The following is an 18,633-nucleotide window of genomic DNA, read 5'->3' as shown; positions in this document are numbered from 1 at the left end:
GAAATATGTTTTATGAAAGATGATGAGCGGGGATTAACAAGCATAATAAGTAATAGAAGGGCATCTTTTGCTTTTGCCTGAGCAGAGAAAATGCAGTGACGTTTCCTGTAGTGATAGAAGTGATTGTAATTGTACCATTCGAGTTTCTGCTGACCGCTGCACTGTAAGCGGTGTGGTTAGTGAAAGCTGCATCACGTACATTCACATAGACTTGCCCAATGGAGGTGGAGAGTCTGGAGACCAAAGCGGAGCTAGATTGGGGAATATAGATCTCCAAGCTTAAAATTAAGAGAAAAGCTTTATTAATCTCATCAGCAAAAGAGGGAGGATTTGAGAAGTGCTCAAAAATTAACAGTAAAGTACACTCACATGAACTCAGTCCTACCACACGTGATTATGAATTCTTAATTCTAATCAGTTTATTTTTAGTCAAATTTAAATTAAATGACGTGATTAATGCTATTTGTTGAGTATTATGACACATTATTTAATTTAAACTTCACTAAAAATAAACCAAACATAATTAAGAGTTCATAATCACGTATAGTCGAGGTCTAATCCATGCAAGTGTATTTTACCATTAAAACTTGTTTCTTTGATATCTTTCAATCCAGCTGTCCGATTAAGGCTCATGAGTCGTCGTTTTGATCGTTATGAGCTTAATATCATGCAGTGCAATTAGAAATCAATCGGTCTAAAATTACAATTTCTCACTGTGATATTAAATGCAATGGGATGCATGGTGCAATACAAGTAAGGTTAAATGGGAGTTGCAAATAGGATATCTACACTCACTGCCTCTCTTTGATTAGGGTCAGAGATTGGGGGAGCAAGGAGTTGGGAGATTTGATAGTAAGTGACTCAGAAATGAGGGCATCTCTCTTCATTTAGGATTTTTTTTGTTTTGAATTTGATAAGATGATTTGAGTGATTGGTTTATTCCAATTTTTTGAGGGTTAAATGGACTAATTTGATGGACTTTGTTGGCCAAAATTGATGGTTGGGCTAATATTTCTTTAACTTTTCAATTGGTAATGATTTTGTTGAGGTTTTTTTTTGGGATCTTAAATTAGTGAATTTTGTTGTTGGATTTGCTAATTTGCTTTTTTTGGGATTTAAGATTAGTAAATTTTATTGTTTGGCCTTTTCTTTTTGTATAAGAGGGCCAATAATATTGTTAGGAGGGACAAAAATTTGGTTTTATTAGGTCAAATTTCTAAAATTAGTCTTCTTTTATATTTATTTATATATATATATATATATACACGTTTATTTTTTTGAACCTTCATATGTTTACAATGTACTTGCAATGTAAACTTATATTATAGATACAAAAAAAAAAAAAAAAATGGTAAAAGGCTAATTTGATAGACTTTATTGGCAAAATTTGCTAATTGGGCTTAAGGCTATCTACAGGTCAATCCGGGTCGGGTTTGTGCCCAACCCTAAACCGACCCAATCGCTTCGGGTCTCCCATACCTAGACTCACCGCTGACCAATAGACGGAGGTGATTCAAGTGGTTGGATGTCTTCAATTTCCTGTCAAGTCTCGATCGGGTTAGGACTATGCGAAACGTCACTAGATTTTGTAGAAATCGGCTGGTTTTTGCCAAAATCTACCAACTTTGTTAGATCTGTCGAGATCTCAACAAGATTAGGCTAGATCTCAAAGAGATCAGGCTAGATCTCGAAGAGATCAGGCTAGATCTCGAAGAGATTAAGCAAGATCTCGGCGAATCTCAAAGAGATCAGGCCGAATCTCGATGAGATCAGACAAAACCAGACAAGCCAACCACTTGGCAGAGAATAGCAAGTTTCCAGTGTGTAGATGGTCAGGGTGGTTGAAAATCGATTTTCCATGCTCAGACCCATCAACCGACCAGCCAGTCTTGGGTTTTGGGGGTGGAGACCCATCACCAACCGTCACCTACGTTGGGTCGACCAATTTTCGAGCCGGATCGGCCAGGTTGGGCGGGTTAGTTGGGTACTGGGTCTAGTTGGACACCCCTAATTAGGCTAATCCTTCTTTAACTTTTCAATTGGGAATTTTTTTGTTGAGTTTTTTTTTTTTTTTTTTTTTCGAAAATGTACTTTTGGTCCCTACATTTTGAGCCTATAGTCAATTTGGTCCCTAAATTAATTTAGCTCCTAGGTCAGTCCTTGATTTTTAAAAATCGTTTTTAAAATAGTCCCTGCCGTTAACCCAGTGATAGAAAATGCTGAGGTGACAAACGGAATGCACTGTTCGCTGACGTGGCTAATAAAAAAATATATTTAACATTTTTTAAATGTCATGTCAGCATTTAAATTAATAAAAAAAGCCAGCCCTAAGAAAATTTAAAAAAAAAAAATGTAAATTAAATTTTTTTTTTTAAAACCTTAAATCTAATTTAAACTAAAATCATTTCTTAAAAAATAAAAATTCATAATTCTTTTTGTTTTTGTTTTTGGTTAACCTCATCAGTTTAAAAAAAAAATCTTCTACACTCTCTACCTAATCTCAAACTCCCTCTCTCTCTCTTCACCCTACACTCTCTATCGATATCGGACGAAACAACGTATCTTAACAAGAGCTCGTACACGAGCTGCAAGTGTGGCCAATAGGGTTCGAGATACGGCTCTTCTTCTTTGGGATCAGCGGATTCTTGACCGGTGTTTTCATGCGAAGCCGACGGCAAGCACCGAAAAACGTTGATCGATACCATCCGAATCATTTCCTCTTGGCAAGTTTCGGTGATTTTTCCCGAACCGGACTATATGAAATCGACGAGCTCCATGAGCGATTGCCTCTTGATCTCTTTCTCTCTCGCCGATTTGAGCATGTAGGAGAAATCGAATTGGAAGCAACAGATTTGAAGTTTTCGGATGAACAAGATTTGTCGCTCCAATACGGGCACGTCTCGGAACAACGGGAGAGGATCCACGGGTCCAGATGGAGGCAGGCCAAGGCCCATCGACGAGAATCTTCGCGAAGGACAAGATTTTGTCCTCACTAGCAGCAGTGACGTCGTTTTGGCTCCTAGAAGGCTCCGATGGACAGTCGACGAAGTTTTGTTGAGCGTGAATAGGATGGAAGAGGAGCCTGGCGAAAACCTCGTCGGTAACCGGATCAGCAAGGAAATCAACTGTTCTGGGTTTTTTTTTTTTTTTTTTAATGACGATTTGTATATTTTTCTAGATTTATGGGTTTGATTTCCTAGAGGTTTCAATGTTGATTGTTTTGGAATTTTTTGTGCTGAGATTGATTTTGAGTGGGTTAGTCAATTGGGTTTGTCTTGATTTGGAGAAGAACATGAAGATTGAAGTTCATGTTCTGGGTTGGAGGTTTCTGGGTTTGACATTTTTCTGAGTTTGAGGATTGATGATTTTTCTGGGTTGGTTTTCTCATGTGGGTTTGATGATTTTTTCATGTTCTGGAGGTTTCGGTGGAGGATAGGGATTTTGTATGAAATTTTGCATTGTTCTGGGTTTGATTGTTCTTGGATTCGGGAAGAACATGTTCTTGTGTTCTTACCTCCTGAAAAATAAAGAAAGCAATAATAATAATAATAATAATAATAATAAAATTAGATTTCAAAGTTTTTTTTTATTTAAAATCTGACATGGCTTTTTTTAATTCAGAAAATAATAACATGTTATTTAAAAAATGTTAAATATATTTTTTTATTATTATTTTATTAACCACGTCAGCAAACAGTGCATTCCACTTGCCACCTCAGCATTTTCTGTCACTGGGTTGACGGCAGGGATTATTTTAAAAACAATTTTTAAAAATCAGGGACTGACCTAGAAGCTAAATCAATTTAAGGACCAAATTGACAATAGGTCCAAAATGTAGGAACCAAAAGTGCATTTTCGCCTTTTTTTTGGGGGGGGGGGGGGGGGGGGGGGGATTTTAAATTAGTAAGTTTTGCTGATTGGGCTAGTTTGGTTTGTTTGGATTTTTCTTTTTGTATAAGATGGCCAATAATATTGTTAGGAGGGATAAAATTTGGTTTTATTAAGTCAAATTTCTATATATATATATGTGTGTGTGTGTGTGTGTACACAACATTTACCACTTTTTTTGGTAGAAGACTTGAAATGGAATGGAACTTAGAGACAAAGGTATTAATGGTACCTATTCAACTTAAATTTACCATAATTGATAAGTGTTTATCTGTTTAATAATAACCTTTTTATTAAATATTCTTTATATTGTAGGACATATTGGTGACATGCAAAACCAAGATTGTTAAAACATCTAGAAAGTAGAGAAAGTATCTTATAAGACACTCTCTCCACCTCAGCACCACATTTGGTGAGACCACCCAATAGGAATGGGACACTTGTAACATGTGGAAAGACCATTAGAGCATCTCCAATGGCTTCTTTAAAGCCAATTTTAGAGAGAAAATACCCCAAAAACCCACTCCAACAGCTTCTTCATCTCCATTTTTTAGATTAGAATTGCTACAGTGCTTCTCTACAAGTAGAGAACATTGTAGCATTTACTGTTCACTCTTCAATTTTTTTTTTTTTTTTGTATTATAATAATCATCTATTAAATAAAAAAATGTTGAAAGATGTGTACTTGTTAAAAAAAGAATAAATCATGAATGAAGAAATAATAATTAAATGAGATAGAGAAAATGATAGAGAATCTGTTAGAAAGTGTATTTGAAAAAGTAGGTAGATAAAAGCTAAATATCACTGTTCACTATCCAAACAATACAAAAATTTAAGGGGTAATTACACTAAACCCACTTGTGGTTTGGGTGAAAATCACTTTGCCTACCCGTGGTTTGAAAAGTATCACTTAACCCACCTGTGGTATGTTCCGTTTGTTTTCCGTAACCCACATCTGTTAAAATCAGGAGTAAATAGGTATTTTTACTCAAATTTTATGTCTCTCTCCTCCCAAAACAAAAAATAGCACAAAAATGCAAGAGAAACAAGATCAAAAAGTGGTATTTGTCTCTCTCTCCCTTCACACAAATTTTGAACATGAAGAACATACCCAAAAAAATATAACCCAGATCATGGAGAACATACCCAAAAAAATTGTCACTTGGGCCAACCCTTGAAAATTACAGGCCATTGTATCCTGATTTTGTATCTGGAAATAAATATTAAATGCATACAAGGCATTCCCATTAGCATCCAAATTATTACAAGAGGACCCATATCCAAGTGTGGTGCAATCTGCGAAGGTGCAAGCAAAATTTATGTTGTCTGCTAGTTTGCTCAAATCTTTGGCATTTGGATTGAACACACACCATTTGTTGGGAAGATATTCCATATTCTGTGCAGGCACAAGAAATTTATTTTGACTCTGACCAGAAACATCTATCGCATATTTTGGCTACCCATCATACCTATAAATTCCCCAATGACGTTCAAAATTTCCTCGAGCAACGCTCTTTGCATCCTTATCTATAAGACCAAACAAATAACTTCTATATATCCAGGGTGTAGTGGGGTACCCTTATTGCCTGCAAGTTTTTCTATATGCCCCCTGTAAAATCTATAAGCGTTACCTACATTAGCATAATAGCATTCTTGTATTAACTTTAGCCAAAAAATAATAGAGGCAAGCTTCTATTAACTTTAGCATAATAGAGGCAAGCTTCTAAATTCAGGTAACATAAATCATTAAACCCAGATTTTTTTTTTTTTTTTTTTTTTTTCACATTCCCAAGTTCTCTCAAATTTTCTCAGCAACCATATAACTATAAAAGAAATCGAACTCTTCAATCTTAGTCTTAAACACCCATTTGGCTCAACTTTCAGTAAGTCTCTCATCTTTACAAGAACCTCAACAACATAAATCACAAAACCCAGAATTTCTTTCTCCTTCCCAATCGAAAACAAATCAAAAGTTTCAACTTTTACATAGCAATATAAAGCTCAAACAGCACAAACTACAATACCCGATATTTTTTTTTTCCCTTTTATTTTCTTGGAAACCAAACAAGGAGAGAAAATTGAATAATGGGTTTTCTCCCCCTAGCTTTGATGTTGCGAAACTTGTGTTTTCTCCCCCTCCAGACACTCCAAACCACGAAGAACACGTTGATCTCACCACAAGTCTCCCTCTCAAAAAGTTTCTGAGTTTTGGGTGTTTTGATTCGCGTTATGTTGTGTTTTGGGGTTAAAAAGTGTTTTTGTAATGGCTGAGCTTGAGGTGGGTTACGGAGATTGATGGAAACATACCACAGTTGGGTTAAGTGATTCTTTTCAAACCATGGGTAGGCAAAGGGATTTTCGCCTAAATCACAGGTGGGTTATGTGTAATTACCCCAAAATTTAAATAAGCTTTTGGGATGCTCATAGAGCACTCACAGCAGTGGTGCTAAAAGTCATATTAGTATTTTTAGCTCCTCAAACATCCAAAAAGCATGCTCCAGCAATGGAGCTAAACTTATTTTTTTAGCTCCATTGCTACAGTGCACATCTATAGATAGATGTGCACTGTAGCTGAGAGCTAAAAAAAAAAAAAAATTGCTCCCGAGTGGATTAAAATAATAAAAAGTGATTCTCTCTCTCAATCACTCTCACCTCTCTGTCTTAACATCTCCAACCCACGCCTCTGCTAGCCTCAACGTCACTGGCCCAAGCCGACCCAAGCCCCAAGCCGTCGATCCACGTCGCCGACCCACGCCTCCGCCCAGTCCTCCATCTTAACTGCCCAGTCCTCCATATCAACGCTCACCCAACGCCGATCAGACCATTGCTTTGGTTTTCCGCTGATCAGACCCATCCGCCTCAAACCCACTTCTCTTCTGCCAATCAGACCATTGCTTTGGTTTTCCGCCAATCAGACCCATCAGCCTCAAACCCACTTCTCTTCCGCCAATCAGACCATTGCTTTGGTTTTCCACCGATCAGACCCATCCGCCTCAGACCCACTTCTCTTCCGCCGATCAAACCCACGCTGACTCTGTCCTCCTCATCAAAGCCCAACTCTGTGATTGGTGATTTTTTATTTTGTTTGTGATTGGTGATTTTGTTTGGTCTGGGTTAAGGAAAAATATTTGAGATTTCGGTTGGTGGTTTTTTTTTTTTCTTCTTCTTCTTCTTCTTCCTGCTATGGACTGCTGGTGGTGGTTGTGGTTGTGGCTGTGGCTGTGGCTGTGGCTGATGGTAGAGGTGGTTGTGGTTGGTGCCATGGATGTTATTTGGGTAGTGGGATATATTATTTTATTGTAGGGGATATATTATTTTATTGTGATGTTTATATTATTTTATTGTGTTGAAAGCTAAAATAGATCCACGACTGCAGCATGTGTGTAGGTAAAATAGATAAAGTAACTTTTGATGAAGCTAAAAAGCTAAATGTTTAGCTCCACTATTGTGGATGCGCTTATACCCTTAAAATTTCCAACAACCTGCCTCCCCCTTATTTTTGAAATCAAATTTTAGAATCTCTCTCTCTAATCAAATTTCAGAAAATCTCTCTACTTTCATTCCGTCACAGTTCTTAAACTCCACCCTGCACCGCTCCAACACCGCGAGTTTCAGCCCTTTTATCCACCCATGCTAATCCCAGGAAAAAAAATGGTGCTCTCCTTCTCTCTATCGCTTTATCAACAAACTCAGATCTGATGTTACAAAAGTGTCATATGTGGTTACAAAAAACGTACATTAGATTAAAAGAAACATGAAAGGATCCCATGAACTGATGAACATGAATCATGGGATATTATCAGGATCAATTGGTGGCTAAGTTGTTGCCTTGTGGGTGTGGTCAACTTGTGAGTTGAAATTTGTATACGGGAAATTAGCTACAACAGAGGCAGAATTTGTGTAATCTGCCTCTGTTCTCTAACAAAATTATGATAATTTTGCCATGGGTAGAAAGCCCTTTTTTAGAAGAAAGGTATGAAGCCTATTTAAGTGTGTGTTTATGGCTAGGTTCAATTATATTATTTCAATCACTCTTTTTCTTAGTTTTACTTGTTGAGTTTAACCCTTTGTTTCTACTCACCCTTTTTTTAGGATATGTTGAAGCACCATTTTTTCCACTTAAGATGTCTTGTGATTATTCTATGTTAAGATTTATAAGAATATTTTAGGAAAGTATCTGAATGCCACAATTGAATAAAGTATTTACTATAGGTTAAACTTTGATGTGTATTGCTTTTCTAAAATTATGACATTTTTTATGTAGGATTCTACCACATCAAAAGATGGCAATGATACGATACGATTATGCCTTCAACTGTTACATGGGGAGCAAGCTAGTAGCATAGATGAAGAAGTGGAGAAGTGAATTTTTGTTGATGTTTATCTTATTTGTGTTTGAGACTTTTGAGTTGTTAAAATTGTAAGGTTGGAAAAGTGTTATAATCCTGACCAAGTATCAAGCAGCAGTATGATAGAGTTTGAGTCCTATTTTAAACCTTTTTATTTTAGTTGAGTTTGCATTGAGTCCTTGAATTCAGTATTTTAACTTTGTTCGTGGGTTCCAGTTAGCTCAACTGGTAAAGTCTCTGATGGTTGTATAAAAGATCTGGGGTTCAATCCCCGCTTACATCAAAAACTGATTGGTGTCTTGGTCTAATGATAAAGAGCTACCATCAGGAGCAGACACCATAAGTTGAAACTTTCTAAAAAAAAAAAAAAAAGCTTTGTCAATTGTCATTGTTCCTTATTTTAGCATGTAAACACTGTTGTCAACTGTAAAAGACAAAAGGCATGAATTACCTCAATCAATATAGTTATTTTACTTGTGTTCTTTCCAAAGGCAAACGCCATGGATAAATATTCTATCCTTAGGTGACATATACAAGAGATTGAAAAATCTTGGATAGCTTATTGGACAAATTTTGTAAAGTATATTGGATTTCTTTTGAATAGTTCTTTGCAAAGTCTATTAGATAGTTTTCAAGTAGTTTTAACTTTTAGGTACAACTAGTCGTAGATTGCGTTGCGTGTGATAATATTTTTAAAGTGGTCTCATTAATATATATATTTTTCAATTTGAATTAATTTAATAAATAATAATGTAATTCATAATCATATTTTCATTTATTATAGCGATAATTATAAATGTAATATATATAATTTCTATTGTACCAAAATCAACACAAAACAATTTTTCTCAAGAATTCAAAAAGTAAGTTAGTAAAAATATTAATTTTTTAATAAAATTTCTTTATAATATTTTGTGTATCATAAAAAAGTACATAAAATTTGGAAATTATTTTTTTAGTTTTAAAAAAACTTTCTCAAACTCAATTTTTCTCCGTACAATTAAAAACACCGAGAAACATAACTTAAAAAATTAATAAAACTCATCAAAACTACAATTTAAAATAAAAAAGAAAGGGAAAAATAAAAGATTGTAACCATTTTTCCTTAAAAAAAAAAATACAAAGAATACAATTCCAAAGGGGAAAAAAGTAGAAATTTTTTATATTGAAAAAAGTTGTATAAATGTTATGAATTTGTTTTCTTAAAAATCTCAAAGAATACACTAATAAGACAAGGGAGATGAAGAATAACATAAAATATTCGTAAACACTTAAAAACAATTACCCAAGCATCTAAGAACATCATATAAAAAATACATAACAATTTTCTACTAATTTGTTGAAAGGAAATTGCACAAAGACCATTGTCTTCAACTGAACTAACTGTTCTTCATCAGCTTGTTCAAACTATTTTGTAATCTTCCAAATAAGCTAAAACTTGACAACAACACAAAATATAACGTATTATAATATGATTTTTTTTTCTTCAAATTAGATCAACAACAAACACCATTCATTAAAAGTATTTAATATTGTAAATAAAATGATAAAAAAATATTTGCATCAAGAAACACATATGAATTAGTTAATAACAGGACAATGAGGGTACAAACCTCTAGTTGGAGATCCTCCTATGGGTAGCTATCAAGTTGTATCTTTTCTATCATCAATGATTAAGTAAGACCTATGAATACATTTTTTATAGACAATTTTTAAAAAATATTTTTTTATTCTTCATTGATTTCATTTTTTATTTATAAGCAATCAAAATTAGAATTCTAAAAAACACAAACATTCATCAATCTAAGGTAGAAATGCAAGAAAAATAATAATAATAAATCCAACAAAAAATGAAAAAAAAAATTTGAGAGAGAGAGAGAGAGCCTTTTTTGTATAGAAAAAAATTGCATAGAATGGAAGAGATCGGGTAGCAAATATATAATAAGATGATGAGAATAAGAAGAGTCAAAATAAGGAAGATAAAAGGGCAAAATAATATTTAAATTTAAAACAACCTAAGAGGAATATATGTAGGCAACACTTTTGTTTTGATTTTCTATTGATTTTTTATTTAGTTATAACATCAAAATTAAAGTAAATGAATATATAAAATTAAAACCGCCTAAAATGAATTTGTTAAGTCAATATATTTATATAGTTAATATTATAAAAAACCTAAATTTAAAAAATAAATATGAAAAAGACTAATGATGTGGCGGATAAAGTGGCTCAACGGGAGCGTAGCAACAATAATTGCTACGCTTCATCTTTTAGATATATATATATATATATATATATATTTGTATTAGCTTTTTGGATAGTTTTTGTAATTGACTTATAAAGCTACTCAAACATATTGGTTTCTATATATGCATGTTGATTTAAAACATGAACATATTTTTTTACCAAAATTTCAATATGAAGAAAGCAATAAGTACATTCTATTACATTCCAAAACTATATAAAAGAATAAATACATCTTATTACATTCTCTTAGCTTGTACAATACATCCTAGTAAGAGTTTTTATATCAATGACAGAGAGAACATCTTCTTTCATTCTCTAATTGTCTAAATTAGAGAAAACAAGACAACAATGGTCTAGGAAGTCTTCTTCTTGTTACACTGTTATGAATTAAGAAGCAAAATCTTGAACTTTTGGACATCCAGATACACTTTCACTAAAACTCAAAATCAGTCATCTTAAGTTCATTATACATGACTTAATCCATGAAGGAATACTTAAAAACCATTTCTGGCAAGATACAATGAGCTTTTGTACAGCAGATGCTAATTGCTTACCTGTTAACAAGAAAATATGGGAAATATTAGTCATTAAACCATATAGAAATGCCCCAGTAGATATGCCAAAGTAGAATTAAAGTTCATATAAAAAAAATTTACGTTTTATTAACAAAAAAATAGCATCACCAAATTCTGAAAGATTCTTTTGAACTAAAAACTTACAATATAAAAATTTGAGATTGATGGCTTAAAATTTAGGTTATACTTGGCATGATTAGTAACAATTCAAGCTGGAAAAAAATTTCCCCACAAGTGCAGCAATGAAGAGCCAAGGTTTGTATGTTTATAATGAATTACAATTTATGATACGCCAAGAGCTCAGTGATGTCCCTATGAACCACAAAAAAGACATGCCACAAGGATTTTTTAGTATACCTCATTACCAAGCATCAAAATTTCTAAATTTTTTTTTTATGAAAACCAAGCATCAGAATTTCTAAATTGATGTCCCTATGAATCATAAATTATAAATGATATTTCCCAAATGACATAACTAAAATCCCAAAGTCTATGCAATGTACTAAATTTGACAAAAAATTAAGAAATAGACAAACACACACACACACACAACTCATGAGCAGAGCCACGATGAAAGCAAACCACACGAGACATGTTCATTTAAGAGTCACTTAGACATCTAAAAAGTTGAGTTTGAAATTACTTCATCAATAATATCCTAATTATGCTATTTGCAACAATAATCTGAGGAAATTTGTAAAACATTGCAACACACATTTGGGGCTTAATATGAAAAACGCCATAAAAACACCCTCCTGGAATGTTCCTGAATCAGATAATAGAAGTCAGACTTCAAATGAAAAAAAAAAAACATCACAAGGCAAATTCTTCAAGACATAAATCAAAAGACTTGATATTCTTTTGTAATATCTGTAACATAAGAGAAATCAGTCCCAAAAAACAAATCAAAGATTCTAAAAAGTTACATTCGAAAGATCATAAAGATTTTATTTATTTATTTATTTCTCGGGTTGGCCTTCGGATGGTGGTGGCTGAAAAGTTGAAAGTTGAAACTATTGTTAGAGGCGGGCTATTGAAATTTTGAGGGTACTTTGTTATTTATGTGTATTGTCCATGTGTTTTATTTTTATTGGTTAGTCTCACCATATAAGGTTGCTGAGGTGAAGGGAGTGTCTCATCATATACTTTCTCCCAGAAAGTAATAGAACAAGGGAGAAAGTCCAGCTTCTTTTGTGATACACCATACTATCCCACAACATATTAAAGTAAAGTAGTTTGTAAAACTAATCTTGGTGAGAAATAGAATTCCATAAAAATTTCAGTTTTGTTTTTACTAGCTTTCAAGTAATAGTTCTAATACACACAAATTAATTTATAATACCAAAAATTAAACTTTATTAGTTACCATACTTTATTCCATTGCTTTATAAAATAACATATTATATAAATATCATTCTATCTATTATAGAAAATAAGGTAGTCAATAATTAGGACCATAAACACATAAATTAATAATAATAAAATTTTCGTCCTCGAAAAAACTGTAAACTTACATATGTTGTATTATAACAATTTAGATTGATAAGTGGAAAAAAAACACAACAAATTTAGAATCTCATTTCATGTCATTACAATCAAATGAATGTAGTAAGAAAGATCTTAATTAATCAAAACAATGAAACCATGAACAATACATTTGTCAAAATTCAACAACTATATCATAATTTTATAGATACCCCATTTTGCAACTCTCAATTAAACTCACTTACATTGCATCTTGCATCTTATTGCATATCACGTCATAGGGAATAATTGTAATTTGGACCATTTTATTTCCGATTATATTGCATGATATAAATCTTGAAGTTATAATGATCAAAACAACAATTCATGAACCTTAATCAGACAACCGGATTGAAAAATATCAAAGAAACAAGTTTTAATGGTAAAGCTCACTTGCATGAATTAGGTTTTGACCATACATGATTATGACCTCTTAATTATAATCGGCCTATTTTTAGTTTGATTTGAATTAAATAATGTGTCATAATTCAATTGATTGAAGACATAGTTTATGGTAGGGTTGCATGCACCTGATTCAATTTAGAAAATTATTAATTCAATTAAAAGATGTGATCAACATATGTGTGTTTATGTGTTGGATTGTAGGAATGGCGAGAGTCAAATGAGTGTAAATACATTTTTGTTCCCAAGTTGATCGTTTGAGCAAAAAAGAAATGTAGACCAATCATTAGGATTGAAGATGGAAATAAGGAAAAGTGGACATCTCTTGCTTACTCTCTAAATATATAGAGATGTTTCTTTCAATTCCAATTCTTTTGATCTATCTTTGCATGCCTAGATTTGAGTTTTCATCATGCCTTTGAATATTTATATGCAATCATTAATCACATGTTCTTGGATGATATAAATTGTTTGAATGATATGATATGATTATTGGTCAATAAAGTCTAGAAGACCGGTTTTACTAGGTAAGATGGGTGTCTAACACCTTCTCATCTTATAACCTAGCATCCAAATTTAGATCAAGGGTTAGTAGATTATGCTTTTCTTGTAATTTTCAGTTTTTAAGATTGTAACTAGGAATCAAAATCATATACTTTTCTTAGATTGTATTTAGAACCAAAGCCATGTAATTTTTTGGTTATTTTCAAGAGATGTACAATTTCAATTCATCAATAAAGATGTTCTTTTCAATTTTTGGTGTTTTTTTTTAATTAAATAAATGGCGATACCATTGTAAAACTTTTGACCTAGAATAGATAATAAAATCAGTAGAACCTCTACTCTTGAGAGGCACTAACACAACTCCACCCATTTGTGTGGGTCATGCCAAAACCATTCTCCTAAAGATTCGGGCCAAGGGTATGGTCTATCACAAATTGGTTGTCCACATGGGCACCTATTTAAGCCTCCTTACAAGCTAAAGTGCCAAAAAGAATGGATGTAAAGAAATTTGAACGAGAAATGAAATTCATGTTTCTTTGAACCCAAAAAAAAAAAAAAAAAATGTTAATTTGTTATTTATGCTTATGATATAAATATTCATATGAGAAGTGTACATCGGCTAGATAATGGAGTAGATATGTTTTGTGTTAAACTTATGTGCAATACTTTTAGTGTAATTCATTAGGTTCTCCAATTAAATTCAAACAATTAGCTATATTGAATTATTTGACCTAAAAAATGATAACATTGTATTTTTTTTTTTTTTTTATTGATTGATAACTTGATACAATCAAATTATTTAATCGGGAAGCCTAAATAATCTACTACACTTAGGAGATCAACTTTAAGTTTTGCCCATTCCTTTTATATCAACCTATTGATGAGAGGACATCACCCAATCCACAGATTCAAAACCAAGGAAATTATTTGATGCATTGTTTTTTATATATAAAAGTCTAACTTTCTAAGTTTTTTTTTTTCGATTTAAACTCAAATAAAGCTAATAAAAAAAAGTATTGGTTTTTCAAATACAGTAAGACATAAATTGGAAAGGTTATCCCTCAAAAAAAAAAAAAAGTTATTAAAATTATGTCAATTAAATTTTTTATACATTATCCTATTTTAAGGTGATCCAAATAAAAAGTAAAAGAGGCAGGAGGAAGGATATAATTGTGCTTACACATTACTCCTTATGCTACTTTACAGTGTGATTGTCACTACGTTATCCCAAAAGCACATGTCTATCATATCATGGCATGGCCAATAAGGTAAGGACAGTGACAAAATCTCCAGGTCAAGGTGGGGTACTTGTATCTATCTATTGCTGCATTATTGATTTATTGGTCCGCTTGGATTAAAGTATAATATTCTTAGATGTCTTTCCTATCTGTTCACATGCCAAGTGGCCTCCTACCCAAATAATTACAAGGCAAAAATGTTCAAAGATGGACAAGAAATGAAAAGTTGATTAAAAAAACAGCGGAGAAAAGGTAAATAATATTCTTGTTTATGGGCCACTAGCTTGATCGGTCCTATTTAGGAACATGTTGACTTTTTTTTTTTTTTTCAATTTTGACTTGTAATTCATTATTTTTTTTCCTAGCTAAAAGAAAAGCCTAGAACCCTACCCTTTTTTTTCCCCTTCCTTTTAACCAGCTACAATCCTACTTAGTTGGATGAGTAATGCTACTGTGTCTATATATATATATATATAATTTTACCCAAACAAAAAAGATTTTTTTTATATAAATAATATGGAAATACTGTTATCCAAACACATGCAACCATAATCCCATATGTTGAACATTTGGAACACCGAACACAATTCACATTTTTATCTAAGATTTTTTCTTTTTTATATAAGTTTTCAATTATATAATAAAATATCCCCCTCCCCAAACCCTAAAACATTACATCTATTTCTCTGATGGATGCTTTTAATATGTTTTTAAAAATACGTTTCTTTTTAAGTCAAATATTCTTACAAAATGATATAGTAAATCTCTTAAAATGTCATACTTTCATGCATTTAACACATGGAGTGTGTCGTCACATAGGCTTGCAAAATTTTGCTTGTTTTATATAGTATTTTTAATTTTTTATCAACAACAAAAAAAAACAAATGATTAAAGAATATTAAAAAAAAAAAAAAAAAAAAAAAGTAACTCTCTAGTCTATATTTCTTTTCTTACGCGGGACTAGAATTTGGTGCAATATCTATCAGAGTTGAGATTAAAAGTTAAGACATTAACTTAAATATATCAATCCTTAGTCCTTCATAGGTATTGCACTCTATACAATGCAAAACTTGTGTCCCTATCAGGGCGGCTCTAGGCCTAGGCCACTTAGGCCATTGCCTAGGGTCTCCTTACTACATAACTTTTATAATTTGATGTGACAATGCATATGATAAGTGGATTTCAACAAATTATTAAATGCATTTTTGAATGAATTTTTATGATTGGTGATATATCTTTATAATTCTCATATTGTAAATTTTATTATATCTCTAGCATTTTTGTAAGCCTCATATTACAACATTCGTTTGTAATAAAATTTATTATAACTTCAGCATTTTCTTAAAAAAAATCATATTAAAAAACAAAAAAAAACGAATTTAAAAAAAATTATTATATAAAATGCTAATTAAATATTATTTAAGTAATAACATAAAATCCTCACTTAAAAATTCTGCCGTCGGCCTCGGAAACTTTTGGACCCCTGCTCACGATCCTTATGCAGGAATGTCTTCTGCTTCTTTTGGTAGAATTTGTTTATTTATTTATTTTTATCTTTAGCTAATACAGGTCAGATGAAAAGTGATATTACGTGGTTATCTATCTATTATATCTTTTGGTCCAAAACAGACACCAAAGTTGGATTGATTAATCATCTGTATCCTCCATGGGCCCTGGCCCATTCATTTACATAAAAGACAAACTCACCCAACTAAAATCATACATGTACGCACACTCTTTCTCCTTTGTATATGGCCCATAAACAAAGTCCTTTTTCTTTTTTAACTTCCAAGTATTTGACTTTAATATTTAATTAAATACTGCATGTCACTGCTCTTCAATACTCTATACATTATACATATAAGTACATAGGTGTACTACTACTGTATAATATATATCCACATACAGAAATATTAACCGGCGCGCGCATATAGGGCATATAGCTCATTTGTTATGGGGCATGGCCCTCCAAATTTTGTAAACCCACTCACAACTAAAATTAGTTTCTCAAAAAAAAAAAAAAAAAAAAAAAAAAAAACTAAAATCCATACGCTCTCTCTCCTTTGTATATGGCCCATAAATAGGTTAGCCACTGCCATGCCCATCAGTCAAACTCTAACTCATCAGCCTTCCCTTTTGGTACGTGTTTATAGTTTCAAAATTTTCGATATTATACAATGTTCTTAATTTCTTTAAACTAGTTGCATTCGAATTGAATACTTACTTACACAGTCACACGTTACGTTTTCAAGATCCAAAGAAATACATATTTTCAACAAGTAGATATATAATAATACTTTCTCAAAAAAAAAAAAAAAAAACAAAAACAAGTAGATAATAATAAAATTCCAAAAAACCCTGATTTTAATAAGATATACAAGTATATTTATAATAAAAACTCAAAAATTGCTAACTTGATCACAACCCAAGTCACAAAAATGGTCATCGTGCACAGGAATTAAAGTGTGTCCTGTTAGAAAAATACATAACGCATTCACCTACCTGCAGTAATTTGACTAGCAGTAACTAATCTTTGGCACTCTGAATATATATAGTGAGTGAGAGGCCATTTTTTTTTTTTTATTATACAAGACAGAATTTCTACTCTAACTTAATCTAAGTGTATATGTATGTGAATCTCTCTCCTAGAAACTTGAACCTCAACCTTTGCCCTCTATAATCCACAAGTATTTATACTTGTAGAGTGACCACCGCACCAAGAATGTGCGGTACTCGAGACCATTGTTTTCTGAAGTGCTAAGTTAAGATTATTTATATGATATTATATATGTAATGAAATCACATATTAATTAAGTAAAATTAATTATCCCTTACTGTCATGAAACCGACTGTTGCTGAGTTTCAATGCCCATTTTGTGATAACTAAAAAATTTAGGTGAACATTAATGAGTTAGCTAGCTAGGTCTTTCCCTTTTTGTAACTGAGATCTTATTAAAGGCAAAGGGAGTCAGAAACCTTACATAACGCATGACTTACCAACCTTTGCTGACTGGTCAGTCAAAAAAAAAACCTTTGCTGACTGAAATTTACTAAAAATACAAATAGATAATGGTTTTTGTGTACCGCTTATTCTTATTGCAATGGATAAGCAGCACAAAATTCATATTAAAGGTCAAACAACTACAAAAATCAAGATACTACCAAACAGATATTAAGTTGGATTATACAATTGGGAACATCTGAGTTGCTTGTAAGACTATGGGAAGATAAGAAAATAAAAACTAAGTGTAAGATAGAGCTTGTATCCTCTCTATTTCAAGTACTCTCCATTTCATTCAGGTCACATTTAAGATTTTATTTTCTGAATTTAACGATATACAGACTATTATATAATTTAAAATTTTAAATGATGTGGTTGTCTATACACTTTTAAATTTGTAAAATTTAATATAAACAATGAAACTGGCCTATTTCAAATAGATAGAATCAATTTTTTGTATAGAATCATTTTTATCATTAATATTTAGTCTCTGTACAATTTTTCATTTATCACATCACTTCACTGCTTTTAACCTTATGAAAATGTGAAAGATTTATTTGTCCTTCATGAGTTTAGGTTAATAAAGTAAATGTACTTTTGAGTGAGATTGAATTGTGATGATATCATAATTAATTTAGAAATTTATTAAAATTAAAAAAAAGATATTAAATTTTTAAAAATTAAAAACTTAACTAAAAACATCTAGTGAAATTTAATCAACTTTTGAATAAATTTTAGCAATTTTGATAACATTAATAAAAATAAAAATGTATAAACAAAAAAATAAAATTTAGTTCATTTAAATCGTAAATAAAGTTAGCAAAGAATAAAAATTTAATGGTATCAAATAAAGTGTCTTCCCACTCCCTCTTTCCTCATCCCTTATGTCTTCTGTCTATATTATC

Source organism: Quercus robur, chromosome 2, assembly GCF_932294415.1.
Source record: "Quercus robur chromosome 2, dhQueRobu3.1, whole genome shotgun sequence".
NCBI lineage: Eukaryota > Viridiplantae > Streptophyta > Magnoliopsida > Fagales > Fagaceae > Quercus > Quercus robur.
Note: the sequence above shows the minus strand (reverse complement) of the source record.